The sequence below is a fragment of the Calonectris borealis genome, chromosome 8, assembly GCF_964195595.1.
Source record: "Calonectris borealis chromosome 8, bCalBor7.hap1.2, whole genome shotgun sequence".
NCBI lineage: Eukaryota > Metazoa > Chordata > Aves > Procellariiformes > Procellariidae > Calonectris > Calonectris borealis.
In genome coordinates, this window is record NC_134319.1 from 37,719,088 (window position 1) to 37,727,349 (window position 8,262).

Genomic DNA, 8,262 nt, shown 5'->3' on the forward strand with positions numbered 1-8,262 from the left:
CCTGGGGCAGTCGGTTCCAAGTGTACTGGACGTCCCTCCAAGTGAAAGCAAACTGTGGCCTGCACTCTGCTGTCAAAGGGATGGAGAAGAAGGCATTAGCAATGTCAATTGTGGCGTACCACTTGGTTGCCTTTGACTCCAGTTCGTATTGAAGTTCCAGCATGTCCGGCACAGCAGCACTCAGTGGTGGCGTGACTTTGTTCAGGCCATGGTAGTCTACTGTTAGTCTCCACTCTCCATTGGACTTTTGCACTGGCCATATGGGACTGTTGAAGGGTGAGCGAGTCTTGCTGGTCACTCCTTGGCTCTCCAGTCGATGAATCAGCTCATGGATGGGGATCAGGGAGTCTCGGTTGGTGCGGTATTGCCACCGGTGCACTGTTGTGGTAGCGATTGGTACCTGCTGTTCTTCAACCCTCAGCAACCTCACAACAGAAGGGTCCTCCGAGAGACCAGGCAAGGTGGAAGCTGTTTAATTTCCTCTGTCTCCAGGGCAGCTATACCAAAAGCCCACCCGTACCCTTTTGGGTCCTTGAAATACCCTCTCCTGAGGTAGTCTATGCCAAGGATGCACGGAGCCTCTGGGCCAGTCACAATGGGGTGCTTCTGTCACTCGTTCCCGGTCAGGCTCACTTCGGCCTCCAATACAGTTAACTCTTGGGATCCCCCTGTCACTCCAGAAATGCAAATGGGTTCTGCCCCTTTATAGTTTGATGGCATCAGGGTACACTGTGCACTGGTGTCTACTAGAGCCTTATACTCCTGTGGGTCTGATGTGCCAGGCCATTGAATCCACACAGTCCAGTAAACCCAGTTGTCCCTTTCCTCCAGCCAGGCAGGGCCCCTCTAGTTCTGGTCATAGTATCCACCTCTCACTTCTTGCAAACGTGAGTCAAGAATTTCTTCATTGCAATTACAATCCAAAGTAAGATCAGCCCTTCTACTCTGTCTGGGGAACTGTTCACTGGAAACTGGACCGTCGTGAGACAGGTTTTTCCTGATAATTGGAGCAGCATTTTTCCTGGGAGAACCCCCTTGTGTGGTTATTTTTCCTTGCAGCTCACGTACACGTGCCTCTAGGATGAAGGTAGGTTTTCCATCCCACTGCCTCATGTCCTCTCCGTGGTCACACAGGTAAAACCACAGGGTGCCCTGTGGTGTGTACTTTCGATATCCTTTCTCTTGAGGAGAAAAACGCTGACTCCTAATGGCTGAGATACTGGTCCGTACAGGTGGAGAATAGGACCTATCGTCTTTGAGTTGCTGGACCTCCCAGGACAGTTTCTCCACAGCCGAGATAAGGGAGGAGGAGATAGTTTCTTCGAAATCCCGAAGTCTGCTAACTGAGACATCCACCGTTGGGGCTCCTTCTTCTGCCCAGGACAGTACTGCCAACGAACTGGCATACGACGCTCCGTACCAACTTCCGCCACATGGGTCGCGTGCACTGGACGTCATCTGGATCTTTGGGTGTTCGGGCGTCATCCAGGTCACTATAAACCACCTCCAGCACGCCTAGTTCTCTCAGGTACTGGATACCTCTCTCCATAGTGGTCCATTTGCCTAAGCGATATATAACATCTTCCTTGAAGGGATACCTTTCCTTCACGCCTGACAGGAGTCGCCTCCAGAGGCTGAGGACTTGTGCCCCTTTTCCAATTGCTTTGTCAATACCCGCTTTGCTAGCAAGGGATCCCAGCTGTTTGGCCTCCTTCCCCTCTAATTCCAGGCTACTGGCCCCATTATCCCAGCATCGGAGCAGCCAGGTAACAATATGCTCGCCTGGACGACGGCCGAAATCTTTCCGCATATCTCGCAACTCATTCAGGGATAGGCATCGGGTGGTTTCCGTCTCATTTATAAGTTCTTCCTGTTCCTCCTCACCTCCTCGTGACGGCCCTGGTTTTTCATCATCCCTTTCTAAACGACCTGACTTCCGCTTCAAAGATTTCTTCTTCTGTACAGGGGCGACGGATACCAGCGAAGGTTGGTCCTCTGGTTCAGCTGTAGTACCCGTCACGAGGGTTTGGGTAGCTGCAGTGCCTGTCGTGGGGGTTGGAGTACTTGTAGTAACTGTTGCCGGGGTTTGAATGGCTGCAGTGCTTGTCGCACTGGTTGGAATGACTGCAGTGACTGTTGGCGGAGTTTGAGTAGCTGCAGTGACTGTTGCGGGGGTTGGAGTAACTGTCGTGACTGTTGCCGGGGTCTGAGTAGCCATAGTGGTTGTTGTGGGGGTTGAAGTAGACACAGTGCCTGTCGCAGGGGTTTGAGTAGCCAGAGTGGTTGTTGTGCGGGTTGAAGTAGCTACAGTGCCTGTCGTGGGGGTTTGAGTAGTCACTGTGTCTGTTGCTGGGCTTGATCTCTGGACAGTATTCCTGAATAGTTGTTTAACTCTAAACAAGACCTGAACCACATTCAGGAGACATAGCAATATGAACATGCTTGTTTGAACATCCCAAGGATATTCAAAATTCTCAGGGAATATTGTGGACGTCTTCATGAAGAGGATAGAAGAAAAAGGAGTTTCTGAAGATATGGAGGGGAAGGTGAACAAGTGGCAGAAAGTGTCCCATCCTGTCTCCCCCCTAAATTCATCCTCTGAGGTGAAGACGTAAGAAGTGTAATCATTAATAGTTTCCAAAAGATAGCTCCCGAAGAACAGGAATGATGGCAGTGCTGAATACAGGCTCGTGACCAATAATTTTATCATAACATAAACCAGTATAGCAAAGCAATGACCTTAATCCATTTCCCAGAGATGACCAACCCCACATACAAACTGATAATCAGCAGTATAGACAGCCAGTAAGGTGCTACATACCAAAACTCCAAAAACAGATCCAAAAACTCTGAGAGCAAATAAATCAACATTGTGAACATCGAGTACTAAACTGATATAATGAATGCTTATAACAAATTTGTTTTAACCCGTTCGGGTCAGATGTGTCGTTATCTCAACCCTTTGAGCCCCACGTTTGGCGCCAAAAGGGACTGTCGTGGTTTAACCTGGCAGGCAGCCAAATACCACGCAGCCGCTCACTCACTCCCCCCACCCCCCCAGTGGGACAGGGAGAGAATCAGAAGGGTAAGAGTGAGAAAAACTCGTGGGTTGAGATAAAGACAGTTTAATAGAACAGGGGAAAAAAGGAAAATAATAATGATAATGATAAAATATACAAAATGAGTGATGCACAATGCAATTGCTCACCACCCGTGCTGACCGATAACCAAGTAGCGATCGGTACTTCCTGGATCACGCCTACCCTTCATATACTGAGCATGACGTCACATGGTATGGAATACCCCATTGGCCAGCTGGGCTGGCTGTCCTGATTATGTTCCCTCCCATCTTGTGTACCTAGCTCAGTCAGTAGGCACGGGAGCTGTCCTTGGACTAGGAGGGCACTTAGCAACAACTGAAAACATCAGTGTGTTATCAACATTCTCCTCGTACTAAATCCAAAACACAGCACTAGGAAGAAATTTAACCCTATCCCAGCCGAAACCAGGACACTGACAAACTCTCTAAAACTCAATCTGGAGTTTTAGAAAGCAGGTATTCTTTATTGTGATGTCGGACGCACAGGGGATCCCTCCACCTCCTGTGCATACCAAATCACTCAATCATAGACGTTCTATACAATTAGAGTATACATATTCATTACGTTTCCAAGAAATAAACTAAATATTCACGTTATTTTCCCAGAATTCATTAACATATGCAAAAGTCTTGTTCATTGGTGGTCTTTCAGGGTCTCCCGGTAGTCTTTTAGGGTCCTCTGGTGGTCGTCGATAGTCTTCCTCACAGTGTCCTTTAGTTGAACTCAGTCTTTATGCATGCTCATTTTAACTCTTGGCTTAATTAGTACAATTCTCATTATCACAAACTAGCACTACCCCCTTATCTATTTTACTCAAGATACAAGGTTAACCTCTTTATCTATTTTACACAGAATACTAAGTTTCAAGGCCTTTTTATCTACTGGATGTCCAGTCTGTCTATTCACAAAGCATTACTAACCATCTGCATTATTTCAACCAAAGAACCGTATGTCTCTTCACTGTTCTTTTGTATTTGGTATCAATCCCTATCAGAGGAAAGGAGAAGTTACATCATCCACTGTGAAAACTTTTCAAAGAATATGTGACATCTGCTGCACCTGGATGTCTCTCAAAAGGAGAAATAGCAGTGCTCTTTGAGAGCATTTTTATGAGCCTGAGTTTCAGGGATGAATCAGCTTTGGCAGGTATGATTTAGCAGTAGGCTCAGAGGGTCAAGCTCTTGGAATGTGAATAAGGATGACCGGAGTGTTCCCAGCAGGTTGTTAAATTAGCAGGAGACAGCGGAAAGAAGTGAACCCTCATTCTAAAGGAGAGGCATTAGACTTCTAAAAACAGGAGCCATCAAGGTATGTGTTGGATAAAAGCTGATTGAAAACAGAACAAAAAAAATCCAATAGCATAGTATTAGTTCAGATGAAAAAAGTCAGAGTCCCTGATGCATGTGCTGAATTTTTTAGAGCTTCTTGAAAACACATTTAAAGATGAAAGCTCCATGAGCACATGGAAGTTAAGCAATTAGTCAGCGATTCAAGTATAACTTCAGTCTCATTTAAGCATTCTGATACATAGAGGAAATTTAGGAACACATAATCTTTAGCATAAGAGCTTGTATGGTGGACATATGACACACATTTTCTTTTACTTTTAAAATTCAAAAAAATCAGACTTGAGAATTGCAAAAGAGCAGCCATTATTCTGGAAATCTTATTGAAGAGGATAATCAGGAACAGCACCTCACATATCTATCCTTGACAGTACTTTCAAATATTACAATGGTAAATAAGATTTTCATTGTGATTCCCACCCGACTCTAGAACCACTAGTTATTTCAGAAGTAACATATAGCCAAGAAATTCATGCCCACCCACCATACCATTGCTGCACTGTAATAATGGGATCTATTAGCAGTGCAAAAGAAGATCTACAAGAACGTTGCTGTGAGTGGCAGTAGTGCAGCAGGGTTTGATAGTAGACTTTCTGAGCTCCCTGTACCATAGAGAAGGACGCCTGTGATTCTGTACACGTGTAAAGCAACAAAATGCATTTCTATTCATACCTATTGCCATCAGCAGTGAGTACGGAACATGTGCTGCCCTGTTTAGGGATTCTAAAACAGGCAGCGAAGAAATGCAATGGGAAAAGACCTGATTTCATAAACAGGTATCAGACTATTAATAGTAGCATAGGAATTAGATTACTTGTGGAACAATATTAGCTCATGGTGACAATATGTCTGTAAATTTGTTCCTTCCTCATAACCTGTGAAGGTTTCATTCCAGAGACAGAATGGGGAATAGAGAGAAACAATGAAATAACTGTATTCCTAGGCTGTGACACTTTTATTTTCTCTAGGTTATTGAGATCAGAAATGCACAGCAGTGACTGAGGTCCCTTGCTATGCATCTTCATGCATAGAGTTCAGGGCTGCAAACAGCAGCTGCAGGCTCTGTCACTATATTCTCTTAATATTCAGCAGCACATGAGTAACAAAGGATGTTTTTGTAGAATTGCCAATAAAGTACAGGACATATTAACTCAGTTCTTCATTTCATACAAAATTATCACTATTTTTCCCTTCATACTTTTCCTATCCATCTGCCAGTCCTCACATATGGCAGTAGGACAGGGCCATTTATGACCAACACATGACATGCCAAAATGTGTTTCTTAAATTATTTCTACATTTTTTCATGGAGATTTTCCCATCTATAAAGAATATATTCATTGTATTATGGCAGATTTTCCAGCCTCACAATGTTTTTTTCTACATATATATATTGTTTTATGGTGCCGTTACTGTTTACTAATGTGGAAACTTTAAATGGAAAGAAAAAGCATTTCTGTTCTTTATAGTAATACAGTGCATGTGTGAGCATTCAAGTGTATTCATGTGTGCATGTCTGAGTGAATAAGAAGCTTTTATCCTTGGCTTGGTTCATCTAATAAGTTGAACTTAGTGGTGTTCCTGTCCCCCTCCTCACCCCATGAAAAGTATGATATAAAATATTCTCTCTAAGAAGTGTTAACTTCATTTAAGAAAAAAAATTATCACAACTATTATTGCCTCAGATATCACTACTGAATTGAAATCAAAATTCATAGAGGAACATTTCTCCCACATATACATCTCGGTCTTTCTTGAGTCATTTATTGAAAAAGTGCAGTCTTACATGGTACATGTTCTGTGAATAAGTACCAACCTGAAAAGTCCTTCTATGGACTGAATCTAGGAACTCTGGGATATGAAACTGCTCTTCTTGGGAAACATGAATGTCACTTAAAATTGAGTTTACTTCCAACACTTCAGGCTACATCTTCAGCTATTATATGTTAGATCAGTTCTGTTGTTGCCACTAGACAACTACAGACAAATGTAGGATGTGCATCTCAGATAGTTGCTGCCATTTGTTGGAAGACAGCATAGTCATTGCATACAGACAATTTTAAACTATATCTAGTTGGGTAAGGGGATGGAGTTTTGAGCAACAGAGAAGAGTCAGGGGCTGCTGATGTATTAGGAACCAACAGGAAAACATTTGTGAAATGCTTCAAAGGAATTAGGGCATGTTCCTCTAAAAAGGTTACATGGTTGATACCCAGCTAAGTGCCTCTGTATCAATGCACTCAGCATGGGTAACAAACAGGAGAAACTGGAAGCCACTGTGCGGTTAGAAAGCTACGATCTAACCGCTATCACTGAAACGTGGTGGGACAAATCACATGACAGGAGCACTGCAAGCAGAGTCTTCAAACTGTTCAGAAGGGATAGGCAAGGAAGGATGGGTGGGTGGGTTGCCTTCTACGTTAAAAAATTGATTGACTGCACAGAGCTGTTTTTGAAAACCAGCAATGAACAGGTTGAGAACTCATGAGTAAATATTCCAACAAAAGAAACCTCGTTGTTGGTATTTACTACAGACCACTTGATCAAGGGGAGCCTGTTGATGAAACGTTCTTACTTCAACTACAGGAAGCATCATGCTTGCAGGGTCTGATCCTGCTGGGGGACTTCAATCACCCCGACACTTGCTGGAAAAGTTGCACAGCAACCTGTAAGCAGTCTAGGAGACACTTGGAGTTCATCGAGGATAATTGCTTAATCCAGGTGATAGACAGCCCAACTAGAGGAGAAGCGTTACTAGACATGTTGCTTAACAAAATGGATGAACTAATTAGCGAGGTCAAGATTGGTGGCAGCCTGGACTGTAGTGATCATGCCCTGCTGGAATTCACAGTCTTGAGGGATACGGGCCAGGTGAAGAGTAGAGTCAGAACCCTGAATTTTAGAAGAGCAAAATTTCAGTTGCTTAAGGAATTAGTGGATGTGACTCCCTGGGAAACTGCCCGCAGGGATAAAGGAGCTGAACAGAGCTGGCCGCTATTTAAAGACATTTTTCTCAATTCCCATATGTAAAAAATCAGGCAAGTAAGGCAGGAGACCAGCATGGCTGAGTAAGGACCTCCTGGTCAAACTAAAATGTAAGAAGGAAATACAGAGGCAATGGAAGCAGGGACACGCATCCTGCAAAGAATATAGGGATACTGCCTGAGTGTATAAGGAAGGATCAGGAAAGCTAAGGCACAGCTGGAGCTGAATTTGACAAACAATGTGAAGAATAATAAGAAGGGCTTCTACAGGTGTATTGGTCAGAAATGGAAGACGAAAGAAAATTTACCATGCCTCCCCCTACAGAACTAGCGACAACTGACAAGGAGGAGGCTGAGGTACTCAACAATTTTTTGCCTTAGTTTGCACTGGCAATCACTCTTCCCACATCTCCCAAGTCCCTGAACCTCAAGGCAGGGACTGGAGGAATGAAGTCCCACCCATTATAGAAGAAGATCAGGTTCGAGACCATCTGAGGAACCTGAACCCGCACAAGTTCATGGGACCCGACGAGGTACATCCCAGGGTCCTGAGGAAACTGGCAGCTGTAGTTGCTAAGCCGCTCTCTCCATCCTATTTGGAAAGTCATGGCAGTCAGGTGAAGTCCCCAGTGACTGGAAAAAGGGAAACATTGCATCCTTTTAAACAGGGTAGAAAGGAAGACCCTTTTAACTACCGACCAATCAGCCTCAACTCTGTGCCTGGGAAGATCATGGAACAGACCCTCCCAGAAGTTATGTTGAAGCATATAGAATACAGGTGATGAGAGACAGCCAACATGACTTCACCAAGGGCAAATTTTGCCTGATGAA